The sequence below is a fragment of the Cetorhinus maximus genome, chromosome 2 (genome assembly GCF_964194155.1).
Source record: "Cetorhinus maximus chromosome 2, sCetMax3.hap1.1, whole genome shotgun sequence".
Taxonomy (NCBI): Eukaryota; Metazoa; Chordata; class Chondrichthyes; order Lamniformes; family Cetorhinidae; genus Cetorhinus; species Cetorhinus maximus.
Window position 1 is genome coordinate 55503797 of NC_135880.1, and position 18908 is coordinate 55522704.

General features: G+C 37.2%; 1 protein-coding gene across 6 annotated transcripts in view; it reads right to left on the reverse strand.

Moving 5' to 3' along the window:
* mef2cb (myocyte enhancer factor 2cb) overlaps positions 1-17765 on the reverse strand; it is a 291079-nt gene extending 273314 nt beyond the window's left edge. For 2 of the 6 annotated variants that reach the window (XM_078564895.1, XM_078564914.1), the window contains exons 1-2: positions 12684-12873; positions 12225-12319 (exon numbers count right to left, since the gene is read on the reverse strand). The gene's annotated coding sequence lies outside the window, so the exon portion shown is untranslated. Of the gene's footprint in view, positions 1-10105; positions 10632-12224; positions 12320-12683; positions 12897-17590 lie in introns of those variants that run through there. The other 4 variants (XM_078564905.1, XM_078564885.1, XM_078564876.1 and 1 more) reach the window with 3 other exon arrangements.
* Between the last annotated feature and the right edge of the window lie 1143 nt (positions 17766-18908).

An 18908-nucleotide genomic window follows, 5' to 3' on the forward strand; every position in this document is an offset into this window, starting at 1 on the left:
GCTGACAGAAATGATTTAACTGGCTCATTGATAAAATAACCTTGATACGATGTAAAGAAATACACACAGGATTTGTGACCTAGACAAACAGCATGATACAATACCATGTGACTTATAACTGTGCTGAACAAATCTAACTTTTTTATTGTGTTATCTGGATAATTACAATATATTTGTGTGCTTTATGTATTTTAATTATCATTATGTATAACCAGCTAGAAAGAAGAATGCATTTCATTCAATAGGGAATCAGTTCTAAAAATCAATTAGTTTGTGTTAATTGGCCGCTTGATCTACTAACCTAAATTCTTGTGCATTATCCATGCTTTCCATGTAATACCAACTTGGTGGTTTTGCTTATTGTTCAGAATAGAAGAACAGCTTAATGCTAATGGTGTTTCATGTTACAAAGTACTTTTTTTAATGCCTTAAAAATAGTAGTAACAAGAGTAACTTATTGACATTTAATTCAGAACTGCCAAAAAGTGAGCAGCTGCAGTCTAAAAGGTTGTAACTGTTGAACAGAAAAAAATGCACAGGATTATAATACAAACAGAAGGTCTTGTGGCACAGTGGGTAGCATCCCTGCCTCTGAGCCAGAAGCTCTGGATTCAAGTCCCACCCAAGAACTTGATGGCCAAGGAAGGAGCATTCATAATGCAGCCAAACTGGTAGAGTATGAACATACGGCAATGGCAGGTGGTAAGAGCATGAGAAATTCCTGATCAGCCATGTGACGGAAAGAAATTGGAGTCACTACGATCTCTATCCATAGCTCCAGGATACAACATGGATGTAAAAGTGCAAGCTGCCATAGCAACTCTGACCCCTTGGGGGGGCCAGTTGGCTGGACAGTGGTGTGGATTAGATTGGTGCCAACAATATGTGATTCAGGACCGGCTTCTTGCCCTAACCACAGCACTATGGGTCTGACCTGTCTTCAGGTAGAGAATGCAAGAAGAAGATAATACAAATAACTTGGGTAGCCAATAGAGGACCACTTAAAATAACACAAAATAAAAATACTGCAGTTGTTGGAAATTTGAAATGAAAACTAAAAAGCTGGAAATATTCAATAGTTCAGGGAACATTTTTATTTATTCTTTCACAGAATGTGGATGTTGCTGGCTAGGCCTACATTTGTTGCCCATCCCTAACTGCCCTTGAACTGAGGGGCTTCTTTGGCCATTTCAGAGGGTAATTAAGAGTCAACCACATTGCTGTGGGTCTGGAGACACATGTAGGCCAGATCAGGTAAGGACGGCAGATTTCCTTCCCGAAAGGACACTAGTGAACCTGATGGTTTCATGGTCACCTTACCGAGACTAGCTTTATACTCCAGGTTTATTAAAAATATATTCTGCAGTTTGAGACAGTCCATTCAGCTATTAATTTTAGATAGCTTATTTTTGCTCTTTCTGAATGGAATTTGTTTTTCAATATTTCATCACCACTTTAGGTAGGAGTATCTAATATAACAAGTTTGTCATACAACATATTTATTCACTATCATCACCATATTCTAGTTGTCACGACAAGATGATGGTGGGCCCTCTTAAGTAGTATTACTTGTCAGTCACTTCAGACTCAACCGCCAGAGTCATGCGTAGGTCAAACCAGATAGGGGTGGCAAATTCCCTTCTCATTAGCAAATCAGCTAGATTTTTATGACAAACCAGCAGTTTTCAATGGTCATTTTCTTTTCTGGTGCTATACCAGATTTACTGAATTCAATTTCACACATGCAGTGTGAGATCTGAACTCACAACTTTTATGTTAGTCCAGTACCATAGCCACTATGTTACTGTATCCGGTTTATAATTACATACATCATTAATGGAAGGCAGCATGATGATACATCAAAATGAAGCATCAGTTTACATGTGATGAAATCTCAATCTCCCTAGGCTGGACTTTTCCACAGGGAGAGAAGGAGGGATAATCAGAAAGCAAATTGTCAGACTCCATTCTCGCATACTTCAACGCTGCCAGTTTAAGAACAGAATTGGCAGCGGCTTATGACCATGTCACATGCCTGCTCTTTAGGCCATAAACGGAAAAGGCCTTTGAAGAAGGAAAACAAATGACCAAAAATAAGGGAGAGGAAAAGCATAAAAAGGCATTTAAAGAAATTATGCCTTAGTATTCAGTGACTGGTCAACAGTCAAATGGTAAACTAATCTATTTAAATAATTAGCAGATTAGCATTCTTAACAGTGGAAGAGACTAGCGAGGAAGCATTATCCTGCTGCTGAAGTTTGTATTGTGTGTATGGACAACAATATTATGCAATGACACAAAAATTACCTTTATTGTTATAAACTTAACAAAATGAGTGTAGGGGGAGACAGGGAATGCATTTTGCTTCTGAAAAAGTCAGGAAAACAGTTAACTGGTATATATTCATGTGCAATAATATCCAAGAAGCACAAATCATATAAAGCTGAGCTAACCTACTACTTGGCATATGTAACACAGCCAAAGTCAGGTTTTGGTAATCTCAGACTTGATGGCTCTTAAAATGGTGAAATTAGCCATTATAGGAGTGAGTCAAAACCAAATACACAAAAAAAAACAAAATTTAACTTGGAACTGAGCTAAGTTATTACCTATACTATTGATTTTGATACCTGTTTCAGTACTTCAGGAGTAGCTTGATGTTCAATGGCTTTGTGTCGATTAAGCATTAGCCAAATTGGAGGATTGGAGGATAGTAGAACTCAAGTCAAGATACTTACTCCTAGCAGACTGTATCGTATTTGTAAATTTGAGATTTTAACTAATTCAAAATCCATCCACTTAGAGTTAAAATTGAGCTCTCATGGGCTTTTAACAATTGCTATGTGGGATGAGTGAGATTCCATAGAGCAATAGTTTGCTTCAAAAACTGTTACAGTACTGTTTTAGGAATATGGTGTACAATGGATTCTCTGCTTACGGTGTACTGAAATGAGAACTTTGAAATTATACTCATGTACACTTTAAACGGAAAGTAGTTAAAATCTGGAATGCACTGACTGAGAGTGTGACGGAGCCAGATTCAAACGTGGCTATCAAAGCGAATTGGATAAACACCTGAAGGAAAAATAATGCAGGGCCACGGGGAAAGGGCAAAAGGTGCTAGCTGAGTTACTCTTGCAGAGAACCAGCACAGACACAACAGGCCAAATGGCCCCACACATAGCACTGCATTACAGCATTAAGATTTATTGTATAATATCAATCACCAGAACATGCCTAAAAATCTAACATATGAAAAATAACTGCATGATGATGAGATCTGAAATTACATTGCAAGGTAGAAAATCTGTGTATTCTTTGAATTTGACATTACTGTAAAAACTGTGCATATAATTTACATATTATTCACGTGTTTTGTCTAAATAATGCAAGGTATAACTTAGAATTTGCATTCAAATGATAATGGGAAAATAAGGATGTAGTTTATAATTTATATTTTAAGGTAGTTCTTAATCTTTTTCTTCTATCTAGATTCCAACTATATATTAAAGGGGTAAAAATATTTTCAGCAAGATAAAAGTTAGCATTTAAATCTACAGATAAAAAATTTGTACACAAGCAGCCATTTGTTTAGGCAATTTTGTTTGTTACAGATCATTTACAGCTAAGCTAATTAGATTTCATACAAATACTAGCAAACGTCGGCATGCAAAATGTTGATTTTAAACTTTACTAATAGTCACTAACAACGTTTTTTCCTGAATATATGAACAATGCCAGACAGATGAAGGCCTCTGATCCATCAGCCTGCTTTACCTTTGGATGGAATAATAATCAGAGCCCTTGATGGCTCAACCAGTTTATCCAAGAAGTAGCTAAACCATTTAGATCATAAAGGTCCCAGGTTTGAGGAGCTGGCTAAACTTGAGTGCAGCACTAGGGGTACTAAGATCGTTCTTGATCTCAGGTTAGAAAGAGCAAAATCAGTCAGGATTTCTGCTCCTGATACTGACCAGGTAGCAATGTTGGATATGTGCATGTGTGGCTGTTGGGCAAAGACATATTAATTGTGGCCGCCTGGATTAGAGGAAAATAGCAACACTAATGTGTGGCTGCACAGCAAAGGGGAATGTGCCGCGTAGAGAACAAACAGACCACGCAGGAGCAACATTCCCTTTAAGACACACGCATATGCCATCAATCTTAAAGGAACCACACAATGCAACAAGCTGGCTGCACACAGTAAAACGAAGTTAGAGGAAACAGTGCTCATCACTACAACTATCATAGTTTATCACACACATGCAGCAATGTTTCAAATATATAGTTTGCTTCTATATCATGTGCTAACTATGGCTCTAGATAATGTTAAAATGCTGTGCACAATTTCAATATATCAATCCTTCTCTTTAATACTTGCATCAATTGTCAAAACATTGAAATAAAAAATTAATTTACAAAAAAAGAGTTATTCTATTTTTCCTTGCTATTCTCCTCTAATCCAGGTAGCCACAACTTATACGTCTTTGCCCAACAACCAGACACGCCTAGATTCAACAAGTACTATTGGGTAGAGATCAGGAGCTGAAACCTTCCTAATCTGAGACAAAGACCACTTTTAGTACCCCTCACACTGCCAAGTTCAGCCAACTCAGCACAGACCACATACCAAACCTGGGACCTTCATGATCTATATGATTTAGCTACTTACTGAATAAACTGGCTAGGCCACCAAGGGCTGCAATTAATATTCCATTCAAAGCTGAGGCAGGCTGATAGCTCAGACACCTTTTTCTGTCCGTCATTGTTCATACATTCAGGGAAAAAAGAGCCTACATTTGCGTAGTGCTTTGAGTCATCCTCAAGCACTTTTACAACCAACAGCTTTTCCTATAAATGCAGTGGCTTGTTACCAGTAGTTGTTTAGTACCCAGGCCAGAGATGCATAATTAATTATATTATTTGTTTTAAACAAATTTTTTTTTTATAATTTGTCTTCACAAAAACTAAACCAAAATGTTTATAAGAAACAAAGAACTTTACATCCTCAGGATATCTCAAAGCATTCACACCTAATGAATTACTTCTAAAATATAGTCACTTTTGTTAAGTAGTCAAGCAAGGCAACCAAGTGCTATTCAGATAGTGACAAACAGCAATCAGATTATTTTCCAGTTAATCTGTTTGGGTGGCGTTGGCTGATTGAGGAATGTTGGTTAGGATACTGGGAAAATTCCCTGTGTTTGTTCAAAGAAGTGCTATGGGATCTTTACATCCAGAACAGGCAGACAGAAATTTGGTTTAACATCTATACTGGCAGATGGCACCTCCAACAGTGCGACATTCCTAAAGTGCTGCACTGAGGCATCATCCTAGATCGTGTGTTCAAATCTTAGGCTGGGGTTTAAACACATAACCTTCTGGCTCAGAGAAGAAAGAGCCACCACAGAGCCAAGCTCACACAAAACCAGAACACTATACACCGTAGCAGCAGGCACTGCACTGTCAGAGGTGCCGCTTCTTAAATGCGATGTTAAACCCAGGCCCCATCTCCCTGCTCGGATGGATGTAAAAGATCCCATGGCACTACCTTGAAGAAGAGCGGGGAGTTATCCTAGGTGTTCTGGCCAACATTTACCCCTCAATTAACATCGCAAAAAACAGATTATCTGGTCGTTATCACTTTGCTGTAAAGTGCTTTGAGATGTCCAGTGGTCATAAAAAGTGTTATATAGGTGCAAGTCTTTCTTTCTTTACAGTGTGTTTTGAAATTTTAAAACTACAGAATCATGCCCATAAAGATAAATTCCTCATGTCAGTCATTTTTCTAAATTGAATCTTCAGTAATGCATGGTCTTCTGCATCTCTTTGCAACTGGTTACTGGCCTGATGGACCTTGGGTGATAGATTCCAGCTAACTATCATCCAACTATGGCATGAATAGCTTAAGGAGGCCTAAGTGGAGGGAGAAAAAAGCCATAAAACCTACAAAAGACACAACAGTAATTCACCTCAACAGGCCCAGCTGTGAGTTGAAAAGTCACAGAATTTGCTGCCTCTTGACACAAAGGGTTCCTAGTTATTCAATATTTGAAGAATAATGTTAAAAATACTTGATTCAACTTACATAAAAGTTCATTTGAAATGTTTGTTTTCATATCTTAAAAAATGACTAATTTTCATCAATTGTAAATATCAAAAGTAACAAAAATAAAGGCCAAAGATACGTCTTTATTGCTAAATTCTATTTTTTATGAGCATTGCAATGTTCAAGAATAAAATATAAGCTATTGAACCATCATAGTCTGTGACTAAAATGTAGTAGTGAAGTTTTCCAAGTGCAATCAGGGAGTTGAAATGTCACTGTATAAATGATTATAGCTTGTCAAACAATAGTAAAACCACATTAAGCGTAACACCTTTTTTGATACTTACAGTTGCAATAAACATTCATCAAAATAAGAGTCAAATTAGATATTAATCATGTGTTTTAGCTCAAATTTAAATTGTACAGGTCAGTTATCAACAATAAAATTAATCACTGGACAAACAGCAAATTATAAAAATGTCATTCAGTTCCATTGGTTTTAACTTTTGCAATGATGGTCTGTATAAGAGTTGACTGCCTACATTAATCCTGATGAAGAATTTATATTAACTGTTAATGACTTTTGGTATCCTACACCAACAAGTAACATAAAGTATTTCAAATGTCAAGATTTGATTTCAACTGCCAAACTGACAACTGTGTATGTACAAATACCATATCATAATGTAATCTCCAGTAAAATTAAACTAACAATCTAAGAAAACTTTATGTAATGTACCATAAAGTGAACGCAATAATCTTATAGCAAACATGTAAAATTAAAATATCTTTAAAAATGTTTTGTATAACATGAAGCTTGACAAATTTAAAGCACTACCCATTTTTCTATGTTACATAGCACAAATGCAAACAAATAATCTTTAAATACAAGCGTAAAAAAAAATCCCAACTTAATTGTAATACATATGCTCTAAATAAGACATGTCTGATTCGTCTAAATCTTTTTGAGTTTGTTCTAAGTGCTTCCTGGGGTCCTACATATAATTTTGACTTTAAGCGGAATTATAATCCCAATTTAGTCTCTATGCATCATGTAATAGAGCAGCTTAATTTATCTGTCTATTAATGCAAAATAGTTTATTTACCCTGTAGTCAGAATGAAACGGTATGTAATTCTGCCTTCCAACATTCCCTTTAAATTTAAATAGATAGTGTAGCTCAAACATACTGTTGTACAAATGTATCTGTCATAAATCTTTAATGGAATTACATCTGGTAATCACACTAGCATTCTTCTTCACACACAGCTCTAACTTGATTTTAGAACAAATGGTCTAGTTTTAACTGCATTTAAGACATTACAAAATAGCATGAAATTCAAATGTTTAAATACATACTGCATAAAAATCTTGCAATTGTGTCTCTCGTATTATGTGTACCCAAGATGCTCAACACATATCAGTTTTATATTTCACAACAATTTAGAATAATATGACATGAGAACATTCTGTAACCATTAGCTTGGTAATTAAGCATTAAGTTCAGAGAAATAGCTGGAGTAAACTGAAGGAGGTACAGTATAGATTTGATTTTAGCAGGTTTAGATTACAACCTATGTAGGCCAACCAGCAGGGATACTGTCTCCTCACATGATAATCAATTGAAACTGGAGTGTGCCTTGCCATGCCCCAGCAATCGGCTCTGGTCTCTGGCCAATCAGGATGACACGTGAACCGCCTAATCCTTCCTTTGTACGATACATAAGACTCTGTTGTCACTGCTCGTTTTTCATGAATTGCCTGTGAAAGCCTGTCTGATTTCTTGAAGATGACAGGCCACACTGAATGCTTGCCGTCCATTGTGCAAATGCCTGTGTGACTACAAGATTAAAGTACTAATGAATATATCTCTAATCGCATGTCCACATGCTATAAATTTGCCTTAAACCAGAGCAGATTAGGATTTAATCCTACAGAAGCAATAAGCAATTATTAAGATTAATATATTTTGTCTGATTCAACAAAAAATTGGTAGTCTAGATATAGCTCCTGCAACATAAAACCTAATAGTTCATGCTCAGTGTCCCTGAGATAATGCTGCATCTTTTTTTAAAAATTGCCATTATTTGTCCATAGTAAATTGTTAATTCAAAATTTGACTGGGACATTAGAAAACATTGTCATAATCTAAATATTAGGAAATTATTTTCTGAGCACTGAAAGCTCTTGAACTACATAATAAACATATAAACAATAATTGCAAGTCAACTTTGAAATAGTGCCCTACAAGCCTTGACACTAAGCTACAATGTCACATCGTGCCATCAGTAGGTCCTCTTATCTAGTCATCTTTTCTGGGTACCCGGTGACACATTTTGTACTGTCCAAGCATCAAAACTGTACTCAAGAGTACTACCATCATTCTACATGTTGCAACATTTTAAACATGCAGGCAAACCCATTTTTGTATTTATTTCATTGTAGATTTTGATCGAAATTATGCCTATTTTAAAATAATCTGACAACGCTGTATTCCCATAGAATAAAACATCCTTACATGCATTATCAAGTCCACATAACCACCTCATGCTAAACTACGGGGAAGCACTGCCAAATTCATGACAATCTCGAGTTTTATCCCAGTAAAATACATTTCTGCTGCTGTACTAATGTATGTATGCATATTGATTTTATGTGGTTTTGCGAATTTCTTTCCTGATTAACTAAATTCCAACAAAACACAACATTTGTATGCTGGATACATGTGCTAAATGTGTTTTCTTTTTGTTGGCCTTAAATGAGACAAAGGAGTTTTTTATGAGTCAAAACAGACGTGAAGAAGTTGTTCTCACCCATATGTTTTTTATGTAACCATGTGAACTCCACTTTATTATCAACCCAGAAATGAGTTTAATATACAGATGAAGGTAGGAGCTGGGAAGAATGGGCTGTAGAGAGCTGCAGGGGTGGAGGGTGGGAGGGGGCGGGGATGGGGATTCAAAAGTTATTGATTTGGTGCAAACTAAATAGGTAAAGAGAGGAAACATCATAAAAATGAACGTGTAAAAGTCGTTTTAAGAAGTAGCTGAAAGCAAATCGTAAACTATGGTAATACAAAATAAGTGCTACCAAAAAAAATTAACAAATAATTGCATTGCATGAATGTATAGGCAGATGATCTTGAAGAAAAATCACTAAACCAACCGAATTGCGTTTACTATACTCCACATTAATATCTTCCCTATGCAACACTTCCATACCCAAAAAAACGCTGCCAGCAAAAACAAACTGTAGTAGTCATTTCCCAGGCTGGCACGCCAGGGCTCCTGCCTACCTATGTACTCACACAGAGACACCAGGAAATAGAAGTAACCTCAAAACCAAAATCAGAGCCAAGGAATCGTTCTTTAAGTTTGTAATGACAAAATGCTCACTCCACCTAGTCAAAATTATATGTTGACCCAAACGTTGGCTTTGCGCCAATGCTCTGACCTCTGACCAGTCTGAACATTTACGCATTTCGATTTCGCTTACTTTTTTCTAATGTGATATATCTGTGTTTCACTCATATATTGCAATGATTTGCAGTGGGCGTTTCAAAACTACGTGAAAGCATATGCACACTACACGGTCAATTCTCATTAAAAGAAAGGGTTAAAGGTTTTGAAAAAGTTGGCTTTAAAAGTATAGATTACTTCAGACAATATGCAAATGTCACACTCCCCAGAAGAAGAAATACCATGTACAAAGGGCCAATATCTTGTTCATTTGTGTTAACGTCAAATAGAGAACACGGAGCACACACTACAAGGTCAAAACATTTGGGTGTAATCAACAACACTACATATCAGACATCACAAAGTAACAGGTTTCATCTTACAAACCAACGCGACCTCAACAAAGCCTGAACACGGAAAAAATCCGAATATTGACAGCTGGTCGCAGTAGTTTGCAATGCCTCTGTCAAGGTAGTGGAGCGAAGTGAAGTTTACAACCAACTCGCAAGTGGCAATCATGAAGTATTGCAGAAACTCAAATGCAACATTAAATATGTGGACGCGAAATTTATCCTAATTGATGTCGGAATTTCACTCACTTTCGAATCTTCCATGAAAAAGTATTTTCCAAACGGAAGGTCTGCATATGATTGATCCTTGGCAACACTTACTATCTCCCTGCTCTGGACCTGATTAACGTGCCACGCTCAGAGAGGAGGTTTGAACTTATTTGATCCACCACACTCGGTGGACTCCGCTGGTAAAAATCTGAACTCTCGTATATTTACTGTTGATAAAAATCACTAGATATGACTTGAAACAATTCAGCGGTAGGGAAGAAGAAGTAAAACGACCACTGTTCTCCCACAATCCTAAACCAGTCATATGGATTATCAGTTTCATTCTTGAAAAGGGGCGGGATCAAATCTTCAGCATTTTCCTAAAACAAATATCGTGCCACCAGACAAGACAGAAAACATATTAACTCCTTTATAACGCATGATTAACCAATACTGATTCTCATCGCAGGATAAACAAGCTGACTACACTCCTTTTCACCTTGATATAACACACTGTAACTTGCATTTACTCTTTATAATAGGTATTCATCGCCTCCATGTCTATATTGTGAGAGATTTGTCATATTTTGTTTTGATAATGTAATGTTGAGCATGACCTTGTCTGACAGCACGTTGGCACTATTTCTGTAACTTGGCGTCCAATGTAATGTATTACAGCCATTAGTATGATACATTAAAAATCTACAGGGACAGAAAAAGACTAAGAGAATAACTGCCCCCCCCCCCCCCCTCTACAATATGATTCCCCTAGCCTTGTTACACTTGTAAAAATGGTCTTTTCTTGCTAAACTACCGGGAAACGTTGCCAAAATCATGACAATCTCGAGTTTTATCCCAGTCAAATGCATTTCTGCTGCTGTACTAATGCTGTCACGAACCAGAACCAAGCCACTGTTATACAGTCTGAGTTAAACCAATGCTCCTGTGCCCTCGCAATTAATTGCCTGAAATTTTATGAGCACTTAGCATTATAGAGAAAGACTGGAAAATAAAGAAGTGTGGGATGAACTGACGTCTTTAAAACAAAATCTAAAAGTATGCATCGATAAAGCAAATGAATGGAAAGGTAGCAAAAGTTTAAAAAATAAACTTAGATCAGGATGAAACCTGAACATAAGGGATAGCTGCGTGGGATCAAATAGGAATAAGATTATCAGCAACTTGAAGAAAGAGTTACAAAATGAAAGTAAGGTTGTCCATGATGATGAGTTAGATGTAGGTGCACTAAGAGACACTGAGACTTTGCATGGTTCAGTATATTGCGCAGCAGTGTGACTTGGAAAGCAGCTCTACACATTCCACTGTCTGAGCGTTTCCTACTGCGCCAGGACTCCGGCCCCCTCTTACAACAATCCTGTTATACCGAACAGCTACATGGAAATTAAAACAAGCAGCTTCTCCCAGGCGGCGTGGAGTTCAAATCCTCTGGACAGCATCAACACAGGAAGTGCAAATCACTACAGATAAAGATTGGTAGTAATGGCAAAGTTGAGGAAATCGCAAATAAACAACCTCAGCCGCAGATCCAACATAATTCAAGTAACATGACTCTCCCTGCATAAGATGAAATGCAGAATGAAAGTGACTCTTTGAGTGCATGGAAAGTACGTACAGCATCGTGTATTCACTTTTAGAACGAACTGTCACCGACTCATCACTACAAGCTATTAAATGTAGAACTATAGCATAAGAAAAGCCTGATTTGATGCAAATTCTCCTGTCATTGCAATTTCATTACTCAGTAATGTGTAACCGTAAGTAGCAATGCTTGAAGTAGTCAATGATCAAATGTACTGTATCAGAGCTTCTCTACAATATTATTTCACATGGAATTAACCCATTTCTAATAATTGATATTTACTGACACTCTCATCATGATAGAGAAAAGCCCACCCAAAAATATTAATCGCATCGTGTCACAATATTACTGAAAGCACTAAATATAAAAGCGGCAAATTAAAAGTGAAACAGGTCCATTGTCCATACTCGCTTGGCATCTGTAGATACAGTATATTGCACACTAACTCCATTTTAGTCATTGTGTGATTTCTGTACTTTCACACGGACCGCACATGTCAAAACAGAATCTAGAAACAAGAGAAAAGTATACGCACAGTAGAATTGAAAAATCACTTACCGCACAAACCTCGACGATGCTGCGTCCTCGACCTCAATTTTCCCCCTCTTGAAGACGAATTAAAGTTACTTTAAAAGCTCCAACTTCTTTGACACCTTGGATTAAAAGCAGAGCAGAGAATCGACCATGTTACAAACACATCAGCCGGCGCAAAGCTCGTCATCATTCACCACCACAACAACACGTTTACGGGCCATGTGAACATTAAAGATTAAACAAAACCACGGCTGAAACAATGACAGAGAGTATTAACATTTAATTCCCTCCTCGGATTTGTACAACGTAAGTTTTAAAGAGGGGGGGTGGGGGAAGCCAGCCAATTTAAAGCACAGCAACATCCACAGGCCGTAATTTGCTTGCCATATAGCTTGAAGCATTAAACAATTACTGATGTGGTCTAGTCATTAAAACTGCGCTACTGTGTTTTTTTTGAGAAAATAAGTTTCTATTTTTACTGACCAGTGAGATGAAGGTAAATCGACTGTGAGGACTGAGATTTGTATACATTAATTTTTTTTTAAAAAGACAATACTTTACAAAACTGACATATAGAGAGCTATGGATAGAGCCATTTCGCAGTGAGTGAGTGAGAGAGAGAGAGAGAGAAAGCCCTGCTCGGTTTAGTCAGTCTCCCTGTCTGTGTGTATCTGCTTCTATATTTAGCGGAGGAGCAGCTCCAGCGAGAGGAGGCGGGGCCGGCGCTGCGCTCGCTCGCGTCGGGAACGCAACGTCACAAACGCGCGCACGCGCGCACACAAGACTGGGCGCGCGCCCCCGCATGGATACACATCCACGGCAGCGTTTCCGCCGCAGCGCCCACCTCAGAAGCCCGGTAACCATCCGCGCCCGCTGACAAAAAGAGTTCCACGCCGGTTTCATGTTACTTGTGTGTCTGTGGGTGGGTGACTGGGACCGGCCAGGTAGAATTTATGCCCCGTTATGAAATTGCTACTATTATTAATTGTATACACATAGATGTATTAAAAAAACTTGCAGACTTTGGTTGTCATTTTAAAGCTTCAAATATAAACTGACGCGGCTCGAGATTCGCTTTTAACAGGATATATGTTCGGTTATTTGGGGCTAGGAATAAAATGTTGGTACTCGCCCCTCTCCTAACATATGCCAAACCCACTGAGGCCGGGTAAACTATTAGAGAGCGCAGTAAGTGCGTGGTTTTGCCTTTTTCTTTGATGTATAAACAAGATTGTGGCCGCCCGGTCGACCAACCTCCCTTCGGCCCCGTTCCCTCCACCCTCCCCTCCCAGTGCCCGCATTCACACCCCCACCCCTTCCCATTGACGTCACTGCCCGAGCTGTCAATGCGCGTGGAGCTGTCAATCAGCTCAAGTTGTGCAAGAAGTGGAGCAGTGCCGAGCTGGAGCTGCTGCACCGCCGCCGCCGCAGCTCCAGTGCTTGTGAGAACAGCAGCGATTTGACTTAACACGTCATAGGTGATCAATCACAACAAACTGTTACTTTTAATATCTACGCAGGTCAGATTAAACTTAAATGCAGCAGACTCTCTCCAGTTGATCAAAAGAGCATGCCAGATGACGTACAGGGGGTGGGAGGCTAGAAGTTACTGTCAAAAAATAACCATTTTATTTATTTTAATCCTTAACAACTTTAGATGAGTCAGAGACCATTAGTTATCAATGGAGCAATTAAAAATGAAATCGCGAAAGTTTTGAACACTAAGGATATGACCCTGGAAATCTTCTTCACTAACTTTTTGAGCTTACTATTTTAACGTGCATGTCTTTGCTAAGGTACAGTGTTTTTTGCTGAAAGAAATAGTGGTATTGCTCACAAACGTTCATTTTCAAACGCATTATTACATTAATTGGTGAATTTAGTTTCGTTCAGTTTACTGGAAGACCTATAGACACAAGGTAACAGATCCCTACATAAAGCCATCAATCACGTTATCTGATAATCCATGTTAAATACAGTACTGTGCTGTAAAACATTCTTGTCGTTTCTTTCAGCCTCTTCAACTCAACTTGATTTACTCGTTTGTTTTATGTGAAATGCATTCCCACAAAGCGCAAGATACAGCGATCGCCCACATGCTTGTATATGTTAGTGAGCACGTCAGGTTTATAAATAGGGGTAAACAGAATAGTACGATATATGGCAGGAAAGCAGATAATTTCTTTCTCTTAAAGCTCAACAAACCTAATTTAAAATGGTCACAATCAGATAACTTTGAACGTTTCTAAATCTCATGCAATATTTTATATATACGGAGTGAAAGGGAACGATTTGGCCACGCGCTTTTAAGAGTCAGTAAATATTTCTTATCGCTTATAGGGTGTAATGTCAGGCAAATAAATCCAAAGATACCTTTTAAATTTCGGGCCTAAGCTTGAAATTAACTTGCAGGGCTGTTAACTGCGCTATAGCATTTATCATGAATAAAGAAGCAATAAATAATGTTGAAGTTGCAATCCTGGTACAAACGCAGGATCCTCTTTCTCTATAGTTCTTTGCAAATCAGATGGCCAAACTAGGGGAGCTAGGACAAATGTAAGGGCAGATGACACGTATTGACATTAGCTACTCTGAACATAAAAAAGACCTGGAGAAATTGAGGGGGGAGAAAACAAAATGCATCCTTGAAGCACAACCAGATATATGGGGATCAATGGACACAGGGAAAAAAATAAACTTCACAGAAACTGACATGTTGTTCTCTAGTTTGACCTAACATGCTAAGTCACTTTTTATAATATTTTTGAAGCTGTTTTGCCATATCAAGCACTACTGCTGTGTAGTGACTGAATAAGTCAAATCTAGCTAAACTGCACAAGATTCACAGAACTTTACTAGAACTTTTGGGAGTGTACCCCAGAGGGTTGTGGATGCTGAATCGGTGAATACATTTAAGGCTGGGATAGACAGATTTTTGGTCTTTCAGGGAATCAAGGGATATGGGGAGCGGGCAGGAAAGTAGATTTGAAACCCAAGATAGTCATGATTGAATTGAATGGAGGAGCAGGCTCAATGGGCCATGTGGTTTACTCCTATTCCCATTTCTTGTATTTTTGTGTATTCCACCAGAACACCCCTTTTCCGTTAACATTGAACCCAATGGCTTGGTATCTAATACACAAAACCACTGATTTATGGTGATGGAGTCCAATCCAAAGTTTATGAAATAGATTTTGTTAATAATGTTTTGCAATTCTAACCATTTTTGCAAGGAAACCAAAAGCAGTAGACTCTCTGGAATACTCTTTTATTTGAGTGTCTTTGCATGTCAGACTCAGATAACAGAATACAAAAGCCCTACATTTATAATGGTATTGGTATTCTATAACCCTTAATAAAGTATATGTGTGTGTGGAAGGTCAAATAAGTTTGCAAACCTGCCTTTGATATTGCTTATTCCTACTTATGTTGTTTTATTATTTATTTTATCAGTCATAATGACTTGGCTACTTCGTAATCAAACTCATAATCACGTGATAAATTCAGACCATTTGATTATACTGTTTCAAAAGTAGCCTGCCCAAAGTGAAGAAAATATCTCTAAGAATAATCATTTGTCTATTGAAATAATAAAATCCCACCACATTTATTATTAGTTTAAGGTACAATTTTGTAAAGGACTATATACGAAACCAGAAATAAGCCTCGGAGTTGCAACGTTAGTTTTTGATTTCAAGGGTTTCACAAGTTCATAGATTTGAACTCAGTTTATAGAAATCAATGAGGCAGATTGAAATACTTGCTTTTTCGTGTGACTTCACAATCAAGTTGATTGGCTAAAGGGGAAAAAAATCCAGTCTGCTGTAAATCTGTTCAATTTAAAGAAAATTGTGTCTCAAGCTCATGTTCACCATCCAGTCATTTCTATAAACCCCACCTCAATTATTGACCTTGCAAGCAACGTTAAAGTCCATGTAAGATGCAAGTGCTTGCATTCAAATCTTAATGATGGTTAAATTCCAATGATTGAATTGTAATGTTCCTTTCACATCTGTCCTAAATTTCAATTATAAAGTATTTGTTAGTCGATGTTGCAATGCGACTCAATTAAGTATCAATTTCTTATTTGCAGTGAGTCTACAGAGCCGGGTGTTGCTGAAACCTACATTAGAAGCATGACCTAGAGGACAGCTGTAAATTATGTATGTCAAAGTCAAGATTATGTCAACCAGTTTTTGGACTTCAGACTATATCTGACTGGTTTAAACAAATCACTGGTGATATCTTAACTTTTTCCATTTAATGAAATTAATCTTCTGTACTAATAAATGAAAGGGGTAATTTGATAAAACAGCAAAACGTACGTTTTGAATGTACTGCTATGGTATTTACACATGATAACCAGCTGTTGGATTTACTCAGATCACAGATTAATATCAATATCTAGCCATGTCGGCTCTGTACATCTGTTACAACTGATTTAACTATTAAAATGAAAGTTTGCAGTTAAAGAAATTATAGTCAATAGATAAATATGGTATTAAATGCTTGTGATTTCAAAGCTGGGCATATAAAACACTGGCCTTATTTTAGGGACAGGTTAGCTAAGTGTTAAAGGTTTCTGATGGCAGCATAACAAAGGTTGAGGTTTTATAAAACACTTAAACTCTTTTTATCAAGTTAACACTTAGAATAATTCTACCTATAGTTTTACTGAGTATGCTGATAACTACAAAAGGAAGATTTACCCGGATGCTTCAAAAGAAATCACAATCAATAATAACTAGTACAATATAGTTGACTCTTACAAATACGAGCATATCAAAAAGGACTTTTTACTGGAAGTCTAAATAAAATGTATTGCCATTTAATTAAAGACATATATAGCCTCAGTTTTGTCTTAAACATGGTGTTCACTTGCACAAAAACAGAAAATGCTGGAAAAGCTCAGCAGGTCTACCAGCATCTGTGGAGAGAAAAACAGAGTCAACGTTTCGAGTCCGTATTACTCTTCTTCAGAGCGAAACGTTAACTCTGTTTTTCTCTTCACAGATGCTGTTAGACCTCCTGAGCTTTTACAGCATTTTCTGTTTTTGTTTCAGATTTCCAGCATCTGCAGTATTTTGTTTTTATCATAGCATTCGCCTGATTCACTTAGAAGCATTTTAAGCAGTTTTCAAACTCTCCTTTGTCCACCATGCACAACAATAGACAACACCCTCAAACTTTCAAGTATTTGTACTTTGCTATAATACAATAACCACTCATACCGTATTACTTTAAAATAAACATTACTTATTAACATTTCACTTACTGGATAGGCTATAACAGTTTTATTGGCTCTTAGGTAAAGTTTCTACACAAATGTTGCAATGGAGTGTAAACATGCTAATGTTGATGTTTTGTTACTTTTTGGTCCAAAAACTCACCAATGTCCTCTTTCCTTCTTTCTATGCTCTGCAGCACCTGCTGCAGGCTCGGATGATCAAACGCTGCAGGTAAAAAAAAAAATCCTGAAGAAAAAGCCAGACCAGCTGGCTTTGAAGAGAAACCCCCCTTCTTCGGGATGAGCTTGCTTCGGTCTGTTTCCACACTGAAGACAGAGTCTTTTTCCCCTTTCGATGTTGACCTATAGTTGCATGATGCTTTGCACAAGTGGCTGGTTGCCCTGTGTCCACCTGCTTCTGTCACTCTGGGGTAAATTTAGCCTGGAAGGTATCACTAACAGTCAGACCTTTGTCAGTTCTGGCAAGAGAAATAGGAATACTGCCCAAGTAAGCATGAACAGGGTTCAGATGGAAAAATGAAATCAGGAGTCTTATCCAAAAATCATTTTTTTGCCAATTAAATTACTTACATATGCCAGAAAGTAATGTTTTACTTTTAACTGAAAATTATTCTTACAGCAGTAAACTATATTTAGTAGCTAATACATTACAATTTGTAGGTTGACATAAGGTAGCATTGCTTGCTAAGTTGGATTAGTTGCACAAGAAAAAACTTCTTTGTCACAGTTTTTCCAATTTTTTTAAACATGGAAAGTTTTGTCTTCAGAGTATTAACTGTTAGTCTGTTGTAGCAAACTAATTGAAATTTGTACTGTAATTCTCCGTCACCAGTATCAGTGAAAGAGTTAAAACATTAACATGAACCAAGCAGAAAGTAATATACAAATATACTGTAAGTATATTTGATAATGTTTTAAAGTTTGAGCTGTACAGTTATGACATATGTATTTTGTAAAGAAGCAGATTAAGAAGTTACCATTTAATAGCAATACTAATGTATTACAGCTATGAAATCTGGATAAATCTGAGTTACATTATTTATGATACCAATAAATAAGCCATGCCAAGTCTACTGTTTTAAATTCTAAAGAAAGAATGTTTGGATTATGAAAGAGACATATATCATCAAAGAAGAAAGTAAAAAGATGTGTTATCAGAGATTCCCTTTTGTTTAAGTTCCTTTAAACACATTAATGCTTCTTGTTTTGTATTTCCACAACAGGAAGAAAAATGCACCTAGAATAGTATTATACTTAATGTCATAATAACATTACATCATTAGTAATAAAACATGTATCATTTATGAATAGTAGCAATAAGGCTACCTGCAAGATGCAATATAACAATAAATAGTGAATGGTATTATGAATTATCATCTCGTGCTTTCAGCTCTCAAACTGGAGAACACTAAAGTGAACTTTACTCGTATATATCTGTTTGTTAACCTGCCTGCATTTGA